This window comes from Mus caroli, chromosome 8 (genome assembly GCF_900094665.2).
Source record: "Mus caroli chromosome 8, CAROLI_EIJ_v1.1, whole genome shotgun sequence".
NCBI classification, from domain to species: Eukaryota; Metazoa; Chordata; class Mammalia; order Rodentia; family Muridae; genus Mus; species Mus caroli.
The window spans coordinates 54,434,850-54,450,477 of record NC_034577.1 but is presented as its reverse complement, the minus strand read 5'-3'; the positions used below and the strand labels follow the sequence as shown (position 1 = coordinate 54,450,477).

At 39.9% G+C, this 15,628-nt stretch overlaps 1 protein-coding gene and 1 long non-coding RNA gene across 2 annotated transcripts in view; one reads left to right on the top strand and one right to left on the bottom strand.

Annotated features, from left to right (window-relative positions):
* The window catches only part of LOC110300676, a 74,595-nt gene that overhangs the window by 17,012 nt on the left and 41,955 nt on the right, over window positions 1-15,628 (bottom strand). The gene's annotated exons all lie outside the window — the stretch shown is intronic.
* Palld (palladin, cytoskeletal associated protein) overlaps window positions 3,780-15,628 on the top strand; it is a 384,747-nt gene continuing 372,898 nt past the window's right edge. The window contains exon 1 of the mRNA XM_021170928.2: window positions 3,780-3,933. The gene's annotated coding sequence lies outside the window, so the exon portion shown is untranslated. The remainder of the gene's footprint in view (window positions 3,934-15,628) is intronic.

Genomic DNA, 15,628 nt, shown 5'->3' with positions numbered 1-15,628 from the left:
AGGCATCTGTTGCCTCGGGCTTCTTCAGCTGTCCCCTTTGCACAGTCTTCCTGTATATTTAGCCATGGAAGTTTATCTGGACGAAATCTTGTATTGCTTTTCCAATTCCACAGAATGAAGTGCCTTTGGGTTGAAGTTCTATGGGATTTGTAGTTTTGTTTTCTTATGGGAACTGACTTGCCATTGAATCAAGCCTCCTGTGATATATGGAGCATATCATTCCTTCCTTCTAGGATTGCATTTCCATCTTCTCTTCCACATGTACTAAGGCTTGCAAGTGGGAGCTGAAGAAGTGGTTCCATGGTTAAGAACACTTACTGCTCCTTCTCAGGGAACCTGAGTTCAGTTCTCAGCACCTTTACCAAAGACTCACAACCACCTGTAACTCCAGCTTCAGGTGATCTGATGCCCTTTTCTGGCCTCTATAGGAATCGGCACACATGTACACCTATTCTCACATACACAAATATACATACATACACATAAATATTAATTTTAAAAAAGACTTGTATATTTGTTGGTAGTGTTTGTTGGTTGTTTTACGTCTAAGTCCTATGTGACATCACATATGTACATGATTAAATGTGTATATACGTACCATGTACATACATACATGCTCTTGTGCATATATACTTTAAAATTTAATGAGTTAGAGCCATTTTTCTCACCTTCCAAAATTATTTTTTAAATGAAAATGGATGTTAAATTTTGTTCACAATTTTGTTCATAGGCATGCTAATAACCTAAAGAAATAGCCACATGGCTTTTCCCTTTTGACTTATTAATATGTTGAATTATTTTTGCATAGTAAAACAACTCTTACAATTTGGATAAATTTAACTTGTAATATATTTTTATTTCAATATACAATTTCCTTCTATTTCTTAATACCTCTTTCAAATATTACCTATTACTCTTCAAAACACCACTGTGTGCTTTTACTGTATTCAATTTGACATTATTCAGTAATGTGATTATAATATAATACATGATGTATCTCATCATTATAAAGACATGTGCTTATTTTCTTAAATTAATTATGGTCTATTGAAACAAATGGTTTTTTATTTTTTTCAGCTCTGTGTAGAACTTTACACTTGCCCCCTTCAGGCAGATTAGAAATGAGATTTATGGAACTAGAAATATAACTTTGTGGTAGAGTGCAAGGTTCAATTCCCAGCACTGAGGGGGCAGGGAGAAAACATAGAATCCCCAACAGTGCCCAATGCTCACATAGAAATATAAAGTATAGAGTCTCATCTCACTTTTTGCTTACAATTTCAATTCTATTTTCATTACTTTGGCGTTGGGTCATTTTATCTCTAATCATCTTGTGCATATACACAATCTGTCAAGTGGCCTGTAACCAGAAGACCACCCACAGGATCAGGTGGCTTATACACAGTAGATTTAACAAGCCATCAGGAAACCGAAACTATGAGCAGCATATCTGAAGTTCACTGGTGTGCGCAGATGAACATAAACTCAATGTATGTCATACTTGATTCTGGAGAGTGTATCTCAGCCAGATACAATGTAAGAGGAAGATATCTAAATATGGGCCATGTTTGAAGGATTTGTTCTGAGCCAATTACTAGATCATTGCTTAGAACAATCTTGCAAGGTCTTCATGCCTCTGTTCTTATTGTTTCTTGATCAGATTCATCAGGTACTACCTCCATTGCTGCCACACCATGCCTGTTTACTAATGGGATTTTCCTAAAATGAAGGAAGAAGAAAATATGTGTTTAATAAAGGATGTAAGAGAGAAAGAAGACAAAATGAGGATCTCATACATTTCTCCCATGGCTAGAATCTGCTTTAAAGTCCCAGAGAAGCAGCCTTCTAGCTGTCTACAGTGGAAATGAAGAAGGAACGTCACATGCTCCAGAGGGATTGTCTTAGTCCAGACCATAGGTCCTATCCTACTCCTACTTGCAATAGTGAAGTTGTCAATTAAGACTATGTACAAGGCAAGACCTGGAGGCCTCCTACTGCCAAGTTCCTCTGGGATTTCAGGGTAAATCACTTCTTTTCTATCAGGAGCCTCTTCTGTAGGCATTTTGGTTTTATAACTTGGACTGGTTTACCACTTTCCACCATTTTATGCATCCTCTATCATCTTCCCTCTCCATCTCTGTCCAGTTTTGTTATTACTTATGGGACAAAAACATATTAGACAGGTGCTTGCTTGTTTAATCCATGCTAAGGTCTGAATGCCCCCCTTCCAAAACTCAAGTTGAGGCAGCACCTCAGGCTGAGGCATTCTTTTCCTCCTGTGATCTGTAAGAAGCAATTATTCCTTGTTTTGTTCTCTTGGCAGGCATGGTGACTGGTGTACACTTTCTATTGTCTTGAACTCTGATTTAAAATGCAATTGCTTTTCTTTTTTAAGGTGTTGAACTGTATTCCCAATGCAACAATATTAACAGTGTGGCTTGGGGGTGAAATTATGAGTTTTGGCATCATGGGAAGAATTAAATACCCTTATTAAAATGTCCTTGCCTTCTACTTTGTGTTGTGTAATGGAAGTGTCTCCACCAGAGGACACTGAACTCAAGGTGACAGCTTGGAAACAGAATAAGGACTTTCACTGGACAATGACCCCATGGGCATCTTTCAGCCTTAAGAAGTATGAAAGTCAATTTCTGTTCTGTGTAAATTATCCCATCTGTGCTATTTTCTTACAACAGCAAAAATGACCTAAGACTTAAGATGCAGGTACCACTTGTGCTCTACAAAGAGTAAGCTGTAAAATCACTAACTAATAAATGGAAGGGTGAATGGGCCATGGAAGCACTGTGCCAGGGATCGGAGCAGAAGAAGGAGCAAATAACAAACTTCACTATCAGGAACAGATTTCTTTAGACATGAAACCAGACCAAAGGTCATGAGATCCAAATAAAGTCTCAGTACTTTCTGGATTTCCTGGGACCTTTCCTATGATTCTCTCCACCCCCTTAGATCTTACTCGAGTAGACAGTCTTGGATCAGAAAAGTTCTTGGCTCCTCCTACTTCTATTTGTTACTAAAAACAGTACAGCCTACATCACAGTGAGCTCCTACAAAATAATCCGCAAAAGTATTTGTGCTGCATTTTTTAATAGTTGTAACAGCTTCATTCTTGTAGGAGACAATGTTCATTCACCATTGGCTCAGGATTTCCAGGAAATTATTTGCTAAGTGTTCTTAATCCATCAGGCTCAGCGCTCTGAACTGTAAGACTCAGTCTCCATTTGTTACACTGTTCCATTATGCCTTGGACTACATCTGTAATACACACTCTAGTCATATGACAATTTTAATTAACACCATGAGGTAAGAAAGCAGTTGGCATCTCCGCTCAATTTGGCAGGTGGCTTAATTTTTAAATAGTTATTGGGTTTACTATTTTAGAAGAATTCGCCACATGGCTAAAATTTAAACATACAGAGCTGATCATCCCAGGGGTCTTCCTCCAGGGTCTCACTTTTTAAAATTGGGGATTATAAACATATTTGTAAATAACAAAAGGCATGCGAAAAGGCTGGGAGGTAATTTCCAACAACAAAATCAGGGGGAACTATGTTTAAATGTCATGTTTTTAAATTCATGGCTTTGGTTCCTTCTATACTAGGTGGCTTTAATTTCTAAGAACCCAGCCTCAGATCTGGGGCTGCTTCCCAACCCACTACTGGGATTCCTGATTGTGGCACTCAGCTGAAACATGAGTTCAGTTACCAAATATAGCCGAGTAGAGTAAGAGAACAGATGAGTGTCTAAGGCCACAGTTGTCTCACTACCACAGACCAAGCAGTCCTTAATGGACAGGCAAGACCGACCTCCACTCACCAGGAGAAAGAGGCAAAGCCCCTGGGAAATCCATCGCTTTTGGGAAGGCTTCAAACCAAGCAAGCATTGAAAAGTTCTGTACACACCGTAACACACTTACCGGTAAGACAACACTTTTAAGACTTTTAAAGTTGGAAAGATTTCAATAGCTTTGCCTGGCACTGTGATACTATTTGGAAAATGCTTGATTTTTTTTTCTTTCATGAGGACAAGAAATGTAGTGTTATTTTTTTAAAATTTTCCCCAAAACAGGTAACATAAAATTTGCTGGATTTCTTTCTGCCCACACTGCCAGACAACTACCTTAGGTTTATAATCTTAGGTGTGCTAAATCATTCTGATCAATTCCAAAAGGGTAAAAGGGTCAAATATGTTTGTGGATGGAGTCAAATTTGTCAAGAGTGTGCATGTGTTATATTTCATAGTAAATGAAACTATAGACATCTTGACTGTCATCCATGTTTAAGCTAAAAGATGATGGCTTAAAATAATAAACCTTAGGCTTTAAATATCTTGAGTTATTAATCACCTTTTGAAAGATTTTAAATTAACCAACAGGACATAATTAAATTAGTTGGCATAATACCAGGTAATATAAAAATAATTTAAAAAAATAAAAAATAATAATAATTTTAATATTCACATGAGTAAAACATTTTTGACTGTGATATCTACAGTAGTCTGTCAAATATAAATATCAAAACCCAGTCTTATATCATGTTGTTTTAAAGCTACGGAGGAAATTGTCTTGAATCCAACATATGATGTTGGTGCAGAATTATTTCAGGCTCATATTACTTTTTAGCATTTTCTAAAAATACTATTTACCTTCTAGTATAACTACTATGGCCAAATACAAGGTATGTTACTTGGCAGTAGAAAACTATTAAAAATCTGCTCCATTTCTGTATATATCAAAATCAAGTCCTTTTTACATGATAAGATACCATCCAACTATTTTTCTCAAAGAAATTGAATAATCTGCTCAAATATTCAGAATTTTATAACTGCTAACTGAAGAGGAGGTCTGTGCTCCTATCTAGCCACAGCCCACTCTGTAACTACAGGATTGCACATTCCTGGTCCTATTGTCCTGGCATTCATTGTGTGCTGCGGTCCCTTTCTCTGGCTCTCTGTCAGCTCTCTGTCCAGGCTTCTTTGTTCTGCAGCTAAAAGTGGATATTTAAATTGTCACAGATCACACTTCTCAAGAGAAGGAGTGAGGCTCACTCTGGGAAATTACCACCATTGTGACTTCTTTGCTTTGGTTTTGTTTGCTTTGTTTTCTCATTTGAAAGGTGTGAAGAGGAAATATATAAGTGTGCAAAATAAGTTGGCCTAATTCTTTAATGTACACTAACCCATACTCCTGCAAGGCCAGGACAAGAGTCCCCACTGCTTAAACGGAGTGGAAAGAGGCCTTCGAAGGACACTATGATTCTGGAGTTCAACTAAGGATTAAGGCCATGCAGCGTGAATGGGCAGGGGCTGGTAAAATTCCAACCAAACAAAACAAAGACTAATCAAAGCATTATGACAATAATTTGCAAGTGATACATTATAGCAGAGAATATAGAACCATCTTGGGTAAATAGTTTTAATATACACAAAAATAAAACATTCTTGAGAGTGAATATCCACAGTGCAGTCTGCCAAATGTGATTTTTTGATAGTCAGTGGGAAATGGATGAATTAGAAATAAAAAGCACAGTTATTCCCAGAGGATTCAATATAAAGATGATAAGATGAAAAGGGTACCAGGAAAAAACCCTCAAGTCCTCCTCATTAAACCATTTATTACTGTGTCGGGACTGAATGAACTGCTAGCTTCTGTTCCCAAAATTTAGATAAAGTGTTTTACTTTGGGAGGATATATTGTGTTTAAAACCACAGGGTAAACTTGAGATACCTTTTCACAATGGCAATGTATCTGATGATCAAAAAGAAAAGGAGCTTGTGTAGCTATTAAGCAATGGTTATATAACTAAAGTCATTTTGCATCAAACATAGGATTTTGTGAATGTTTTCACCTTTGGCTGTTGCCCTACAGGGTTCTTTATAACAACAACAACAACAAAAAAATTGATCACTGAAATGAGAGAGAAAAGAGAGCTTGAAAAGAAAAGAAAAAAGGAAAAAAGAAGCAAGAAATTAGTCTAAAGCTAGCCATGATTCTAAAACAACAACAACAACAAACAACAAAAACTTCAGAGCCTCTGTTCTTGGCTTTAACCTTCATAGATAGATTTTCTGCAATATTGAATTTCAGCAATATTGAATGGTTTAATCAAAACTGTTTATTCCTTTTTTCTGTCTACAAACAAATGGGGGTGCTTACTTTAAATATCTAAATCATTTACAATAGAAAATTTCCACCTAGGTTTATGACTTGAATTTCCTATTTCCTATGTAAATCCCACCATAGAGCTAGCCAGCATTTACTGACTGGTTTGCACTCCTCCAACACTTGTCATGTATCTATTGCTATGCACATGTGCATTTTCAGTGACTATTGAACTGTCTCTCCCTCTCTGAAATCTCCAAAGCACCAGGAGAGTGCTTCACAGTCCTTGTACATACAATGAAAGGATGTAAGATTCAGTCTCCTTTCTTTTTTTTTATTAGATATTTTCTTCATTTACATTTCAAATGCTATCCAAAAAGTCCCCTATACCCTCCCCCTGCCCTGCTCCCCAACCCACCCACTCCCACCTCCTGGCCCTGCCGTTCCCCTGTACTGGGGCATATAATCTAGGCAAGACCAAGGGCCTCTCCTCCCATTGATGGCCGACTAGGCCAAACTCTGCTACATATTCAGCTAGAGACACAAGCTCAGGGGGGTACTAGTTAATTCATATTGACCATCCAGAGACTGTCCCACTCAGGGATTCATCCCATAAACAACCACCAAACCCAGACACTATTGCATATGCCAACAAGATTTTGCTGACAGGACCCTGATATAGCTGTCTCTTGTAAGGATATGCCAGTGCCTGGCAAATACAGAAGTGGATGCTCATAGTCATCTTTTGGATGGAACACAGGGCCCCCAATGAAGGAGCTAGAGAAAGCACCCAAGGAGCTGAAGGGGTCTGCAACCCTATAGGTGGAACAACACCATGAACTAATCAGTCTTTTTTCTAACATCAGTTTTTCTTTCAAAATTCTAGCCGTGCTATGGTGTGTCTTGGCCATGGTGTTTCTTGTCATATTCTACAGATTACCACCATTCTCCTCTTACCTAAACACGTAGGATAATTACCTGTAGTATCCCAAGTGGGAAGAGGGAGCTCTGTAGTGACACACAAGCTTCTGTGCTGAATCTTCCAGCCCCGAATGCTACACACTGAGCCAAATAGCTGGGCCTTTTCCTTTCATTCTTGAGTAAAAAAATACTGAAGTAGAAACATGATGAGCATTCTATCCGTTTTCTACAGGTTCAGATGATTTGCTCTGAAAATGATTAACTCCAAAGAAGACATAGGAAGCTTTGCCTCTACTCATTGTAAAGCAACTCTTGTTGTTGTTGTTGTTATACTTTACACTGGCTGTGTCTGTCTAGCTTGTCTTCCTTGCGTTCTGTTAAGTTTAAGAAATAACTCTTAAGCTGGGCATGGTGGCACATGCCTTTAATCCCAGTGCTCAGAAGGCAGAAGCAGGCGGATCTCTGTGAGGTTGAGGCTAGCGTGCTCTACAAAGTGAGTCCAGGACAGTCAGGGCTGGTTGTGCCGAAAACCCTGTCTTGAAAAACAAACAAACAACAAAATAAAAGAGAGAAAGCATCTTATAACAATAGTCAGTAGTGTCTTATGTCAACTGGATTATTCTGGAAGGTTTCATATATATATATATATATATATATATATATATATATATATATCCATACACACACACATATATATGAATGATGTATGGATGTATTGATGCATGTACATATATTTTACTCACAATATAGAGGATTCTTCCCAAGTGTCATGAATATAATTTTTCTATGCATCAAAAGCCATGGTTATTTATAACTTTTAGATATGTCTACCTTTTGTCATTTGAATATTCACATAGCATGTGAAGCAGGCACAGGTACATATACTGCTTATTCAGGATCTCCAAAGTAAATGTTTACCCAAATGCTAGGGTAGTAATGCTAAGCTCCCATTTTTTATTTTTTAAAACTTTTCATTGATTCCTTGTGACTTTCATACCATTCATTCCAGTCCCGCTCATCTCCCGACCCCCTCATAATTACCCTTTGCCCTTGCAACTTCCTGTCCAAAATAAAACACATAAACAAACAAAGCACAGAAAACACCTCACCCTGAAAGCTGTAGTGTGTCACAGTGTGGACTACAGTTCACACATCTTCTCTTGCAAATGTTCATTGCAATGAGTCATTGGTCTGGTTTGAGATCTCTGACTTCTGTGACAGGATTGGATCCTCACAGGGCCTCCTCCCATTCATTGATTGCTCTGTGTCATGGAGATTCTGCAACTTTAGATAGCACAACTGACCCTTTCATGTGTCCCAACCATCTTCAGATGATATAGATTTTGGAGTGGGCCAACTCAACGCCCTGGATCTGGGCCTGGGTGTTAGCTGAGCTGCTCAGCTTGCCAGCTCTCCTTGTCCACACCACCAAGGTGAGCTCTCCAGCACTGCTCTGGCTAGGCCATCCAATGTAGCCATCAATAGGAGGTAGGTAGTGTCCTGGTCTCATTCCCTCCAGACACTGGCTCATCAGCACCTAGGCCTCTAGGGCCAGATCCACTGTGTTTCCCAGTCAAGGCATGAGGCCCACTCTCCCAAATGCTGTAGCCTTGGGGAGACTGGAGGAGTTCCTGCTCTCACACCCTCAAGGCTCGTTTACCTGAGCCTTCTATCAAGGCCAGCTCCACTGTGTTGTCCAGGTGAGCTGCAAGGTCTGCTCTCTGAAGTGTTATAGCCAGTGAGGGGCAGGGCTAGTTCTCCTGCTCTCATGGCCTCCGAGACAGCTCTCCCCACTATCACAGGTGGTGAGGAGGAGGGCATTATTCTCACACCCACCCCACCTCAGTCACCTCAGGCCATATGAGTGTTAGAGCCAGCTGTTCCTTCCCCTCAGGACTGGCTCACTCTTTCCTCCTCGTCCAAGTCCAGCCCTTCTCTGCTGGTTCTCCTGAGTGCTGCAGGCAAGGGACAGAGCAGCTCACCCACTCTCATGACCCCAAGGCCAGCTCTCCCAAGTGGCAGTCCCAATATTCCAGAGCTCTCACCCAGGGACTGGGTTACCTGTACCCCACTATCAGGGTCAGCTCTGCTGTGCTCTCCAAGCAAAATGCCCGGTCAACCCCAAAGTGCTGTAGCTGGTGAGGGACTGGACTATGCTAAGAAATCTTATGTTAGGATGTCTGATACATGCACAAAATACAAAATCTTCAATATAAACGCCATATGCTCTACATTTTATAGTGTAATTTCACAGAATTCAGATGATATTAATTCTTTTTTAAATGTTTTATTAGATATTTTCTTTATTTACATTTAAGATGTTGTCCCCTTTTCCTAGTTTCCCCTCCAAAAACCCTTATCCCTTTCCCTGCATCCCTTGCTCACCAACCTACCCCACTCCTGCTTCCTGACCCTGGCAGTCCCCTAGACTGGGGCATAGAACCTTCACAGGACCTCTTTTCCCATTGATGACCTCTACTATATATGCAGTTAGAGCCATGAGTCCCACCATGTGTTTCCTTTGGTTGGTGGTTTAGTCCCAGGAAGCTCTGTAGATACCAGTTAGTTCATATTGTTGTTCCTCCTGTGGGGCTGCAAACCCCTTCAGCTCCTTGGGTACTTTCTCTAGCTCCTTCATTGGGGACCCTGCACTCTGTCCAATGGATGACTGTGAGCATCCATTGTGTATTTGTCAGGCACTGGCAGAGCCTCTCGGGATACAGCTATATCATGCTCCTGTCAGCAAGCTCTTGCTGGCATTCACAATGGTGTCTAAAGAAAGAAATCAAAGAAGATCTCAGAAGATGGAAAGATCTCCCATGCTCATGGATTGACAGGATTAATATAAATATAGTAAAAATCGCTACCTAGCCGAAAACAATCTACAGATTCAATGCAATCCCCATAAAAATTCCAACTCAATTCTTCACCGAGTTAGAAAGGGCAATTTGCAAATTCATCTGAAATAACAAAAAAACCTAGGTTAGCAAAAACTATTCTCCACAATAAAAGAACCTCTGGTAGAATCACCATGCCTGACCTCAAGCTGTACTACATAGCAATTGTGATTAAAAACTGCATGGTACTGGAACAGTGATAGGTAGATCAATGAAATAGAATTTAAGACCCAGAAATGAACCCACACATCTATGGTCACTTGATCTTTAACAAAGGAGCTAAAACCACCCAGTGGAAAAAAAGACAGCATTTTCAACAGATGGTGCTGGCTCAATTAGCAGTTAGCATGTAGAAGAATGAGAATTGATCCATTCTTATCTCCTTGTACAAAGCTCAAGTCTAAGTGGATCAAGGACCTCCACATAAAACCAGAGACACTGAAACTTATAGAGGAGAAAGTGTGGAAGGGCCTCAAACATATGGGCAGAGGGGAAAAATTCCTGAACACACCACTGATGGATTGCACTGTAAGATCAAGAATTAATAAATGGGACTTCATAAAATTGCAAAGCTTCTGTAAGGCAAAGGTCCCTGTCAATAAGACAAAATGGCAACCAACAGACTGGGAAAATATCTTTGCCAATCCTAAATCTGATAAAGAACTAATATCCAATATATACAAAGAACTCAAGAAGATATTAATTCAAGAACAAACTGAGTCATAAAATTACATATATAAAGAGCCATCAAATTAAGTGCTACAAATTTTAAAAATGATTGATAGCATGCACAGGAAGTTAATAAAATATATGATCATAGGAATTTACATTTGGAAGCAATATCTATTTAGAATAAGCAAGAATTCTGATAGGTTGCATGCTCAGATCTGGAGGTAGAGGAGTGTCTTTGATATCTTGTATTACTGGCTAGCCCACCCAAACTTTTGCAATACCAAATGCTTGCTTAAGAGCAGGAAATAAACAACATGAACACATGTCGAAATTTGCCTGCAAAGCACTATGAGATAATACCAGCAGGTTCTGTTTTTCTGGTAGTCTGAGGGAGACTAAAGCCTGAGCCCAATCTTGGTTTGGGTCAGTCACCACCCTTCTCTCTAACAACCGAGAGGCTTCCAGTCAGCCATGGTCTAGAAACATCATAAAAACAGTATAATTGTTCAAAAGTCAATCCAGAAAAAGTAAAAAGGCATTTAAGTATAAGAAATTCAGAACCTGGAAATTATTTCTTAATTAACTAATCATACCTCTTCTATAAAATGTTAGATTGTGGATGTGAATCTCAGTGGTTGGGCACTTAGAATGCCTGAGTTCTGAGCCCTGATTCTCAGTACAAGCAATGAACAAAAAGTCTAAGGGATGTTGGGATGTTACTCCTTCAGATGGCTATGTTCTTAGGCTATCAAAGAGAAGCATAATTAATAGTAGGTGCCTTTTTAACTGTATCCATGTTACATATGTTTCAAAGAGTTAGCAGACTTTACACAATTCTTTCTGTCTAATACAGGTTGAATAGCTTTTATGGGATATGTTTAGAATCAAAGATGTCTCAGAAACCACATTTTCTTCAACATCTGAGATATTTGTGTATACATAATGAAGCACTTAAGAGATGGGTGCTCAAATCTATATGCAAAATCATTTATGCTTTATGTACACTTAACATATGTAGCCTGAAAGTATGTTCCATTATGTTCTTAATGGTATTATTAGTAACCACTTTTAACAATTTTTATGCAGACAACAGAATTCCAGGGTGGAGAATTTTCTACTTGCGATGTTAGGTCAGCACTTTAAAAAGTCTAGGGTTTTGGACTATTTGGGGATTTCCAGTTTGGGGATAGGGTTGCTCAACATGTACTAGGATTGCTAGAAAACAGAGTGGGTGATTTTTTATTTATTTATTTATTTATTTATTTTTTGCTTCCGATGTTTTTCACGAGACTCTTCCTTGGCTGTTGATAAGAAATGTAAGTCAGAATCATTAGAGATAAAAGTTTAATACTACCTTAAACATTTTTAAATGAGCAAGTGGTGTACATCTTACATGTAAATATCAGCGGTTCTGTCATGAGCAAGTTCTGTCAGTGGCATAGATAGGCATATTCCAGTCTTTCCAAATGTGGGAATTTATTAAATAACAACAAAATTACAAGCCAAGCCAATTTCTTTGGCTTTAACTGAGAAAGTACTCCTGATTCCACTGAGTATTGATGATCAATAGCAAACACAGGTACTTCGATCCTTCATTTCTTAGTGTTTGTTAGTTGCTTGGTTGCTTTGTTTGGGGATGGAGCTTGTTTGTGCCACAAGATGCATGTGGAGGACTGCATAGAGCTTTCCAATGTTGTTCTCGTGTTCTACCTTGTTAAGGCAGCTCTCATTTCTCCTGCACTGCATACTCCAGGCAAGCTGGGCTACAAGTTTCCAGGCAATTCTCTAGTCTGTCTTCCTTCTTGCCATGGGAGTTCTGGCATTGCAATGTACAGCCCTCCATCCAGCTTTCTATGTAATTTCCAGGACTCAAATGCGAGTCACCAGGCTGCACAGTTAGTATTTATCCTCTGAGTCACTTTGCCAGCCCCACTGATCCCCAATCTTAATTACTACAATAATTGTTAGATTACGCATTATACTACACATGTGAGTATTATTTGTGTATGTGAGATACAATGGCTCTTATAAGAGGCTAAAGAGGCTATGCTGTTCAGAGGAACTACACCAATAGGCAAGGCAGGGAGTTGATACAGATGCAAGGGGAATACTCTATAGAAGACTGGATAAGAACCACAGAAACAGAACTGTTAAGAGTGCAGAGCTGTCAATGCAGGTCTCAGTGACAGGCAACTTTAAATATCAGTTTCAAGTGGCCTTGTGTGTCAGAGGTGAGATAAACTATTTGACCTGGAGTCTGGAACAGAGGCAGAGGTCTTTTTCAGTGACTTTTTTCCTGGGTGAGGCAGCTTATTATGAGAAACCAGGACATGGGTTATGTAGCTGTCTTATCCCAGTCTTGTGCTTAATATGCCTCCTTCTTTTCCATGAGTCCATGGAAAAGGGGCCCCAGGAAGTATTGTCAAAGGACATACAGACCCAGTCTGCTGGGCTTCTCTTCTAACTAGCATCTCCTGTGACTGGTTGTAATAATCTATGGCATTGCGCTTACCCTCAGCAACTTGGTCCCACCACAGTGGCATGCTGTTTGCGCTTAGAAAGCTGCTTCTTCAGGAAGAGACACAATTTGATGACTTTGATGGCGTATGTATAGGACACAGAACCCTGTATATGACCCATATACAGTGGCACTGCTTAAAGCTGAATAGAATTGCTAGGCAGTGGTGGTATACACCTTTAATCCCAGCGCTTGGGAGGCAGAGGCAGACAGATCTCTATGAGTTCAAGATCATCCTGGTCTATAGAGTGAGTTCCAGGACAACCAGGGCTACACAGAGAAAACATGTCTCAAAACAAACAAGCAAACAAACAAACAAAACAAAATCTGAACAGAATTCTGTGATGCCTGGCCACCACAGAGGCATACACAATGGGTGCATCTGGGTTTACCTTAAAGAAGTTGGGGTAAAGGGGATGATCTTGAAATATCAGACTACTCTTTTTGTTTCTTTCTAAACAATATATTAGGAACAACCTGAGTTTCCATTGTCCTCTTGTTCTGAAACTGCAACACAGTAGCCAGGGGCCCTGAAAAATTCTGAACCTGGGTGCCATCCAGTGGTGAAATCTGGAACTACAGAAGCATAGAGAATAGGCACTTAGAATTTTTAGAGGGACACACTTAGCAGGTTAAGAAGAGAGAAGTAAAGACTTAACATTGAGACTGCATGACAACAAGCATCTGGAGTGTTTAAAGGAAAACCATCCTCTCACTCAATAATCAGAATAAGGTCAGAAAGCACATAAAACAGGGTACCAGGCAGGAGCCAGCATGGGGAAACTCTCAGAACACAGTGTTGATGGAGCTCATTGAGCTTGAAGAAAACAGAGAATCATTTCAATATTCTAAAAGAGAAACCTAAAGAGACAGAAGTGCTTTAAAAAAAAAAAGGTCAAGCAGTAATTCTTGAGCATCAAAATACACTCAGTAAAATTTAAAGTGCAAAAGAGTCATCCGTGGGAGGGACAGCAAACAGGAGGAAAAGTAACAGCAAGAGGACAGGCTACTCAAACATTTCCAGTTGGCATAAAGAAAAGTGTGAGGAGGAACAAAGACCTGTGTGGTTTGGGGTACAAGGTAAAGATGGCAGTTTTCAGTTATGTGAGTTTAAAGCAGACTTCAGAAGGCCAAGGAGAGGAAATAATATAATAAAAGAAAACTCTACAAACCTGAAGAAAGGTATGAATATACACACAGAGGAAGGTCAGGGGTCATAGGTCAAATGTAATTCAATGAGGTCTACCTTAAGGTGTGCTATAATGAAAGCCTCTTAAGATGATGCTCAAAGGTTAAGAAAATGCTCAAGAATGTGAGAGAGAAGGGACAGGTACTTACATAGGTGTAGCCTAACTTACCTGACAATCAATTTCTCACAAAAATCTAATAGTCTAGAACAGTGTGTTTCAACCTGTGGGTTGCAAACCCTTTGGAGTTGAAGGGTCACATATCAGATATCTGCATTCATAACAGTAGAAAAATTAGAATTCTGAGGTATCAAAGAAAATAATTTTATGGTTGGAGGTCATCACAACATGAGGAACTGTATTAAAGGGTCACAGCATTAGGGAAGTTGAGGAGCACTGGCCTAGAAGAAAGTACCATGAGATTGTTTTCAAGGTACTAAAAAAAAAACTATAAATAAATAATTCATTGTTTTGCAAAACTATCCTTTGGAAATGACAAAGGCATTCACAGACAAACAAAAGCTGAGAAAAATATATGTATTTTCAAGACATTTATCTACATGACATACAAAAGGAATAACTATAAACTGAGGAAGGGCATGATAATAACTAAGAAGAGAGCATAGAAAAGTCACCAATAGAGTAATTACACAAATTCAGGATATGCTAATATTTAACTAAGATGCATAAGCCATTCCAAGTATGTGAAAGGCAACAGAGATGGGGGAGCCATCTTGGTTCCTGGATCCTGCCGATACTAGACTGTGCAGGTGAGAGTGTGGACTACAGAAGCTACAGAGCTTCTGAGGAAGGCCCCATTTCGGGCTCCAGACATCCGGGCACCTTCCCCGCCAGAGGAGAGGTGTCCGCCCCACCCAAGAGGGCTTGGCCGGAGCACCTGGGGGAGGCATCTTAGTTCCCAGATCCCTCCGAGACTAGTCTGCTCAGGTGAGAGTGTGGACTACAGAAGCTAACAGCTTCTGGGACAGGTCCTGTTTCTGGCCTTCATCTTCTGCCAGGAGGCAGGTCCTAACACCAGATATCTGTGCACCTTCCCTGCAAGAGGAGAGATTGCCTGCAGAGAGTGCTCTGACCACTGAAACTCAGGAGAGAGCTAGTCTCCCATGTCTACTGATAGAGGCTAACATAATCACCTGAGGAACAAGCTCTAACCAGAGACAACTATAACAACTAACCCCAGAGATTACCAGATGGCGAAAGGCAAACGAAGGAATCTTACTAACAGAAACCAAGACCACTCACCATCATCAGAACCCAGCATTCCCACCTCAGGACACCCCAACACACCCGAAAAGCT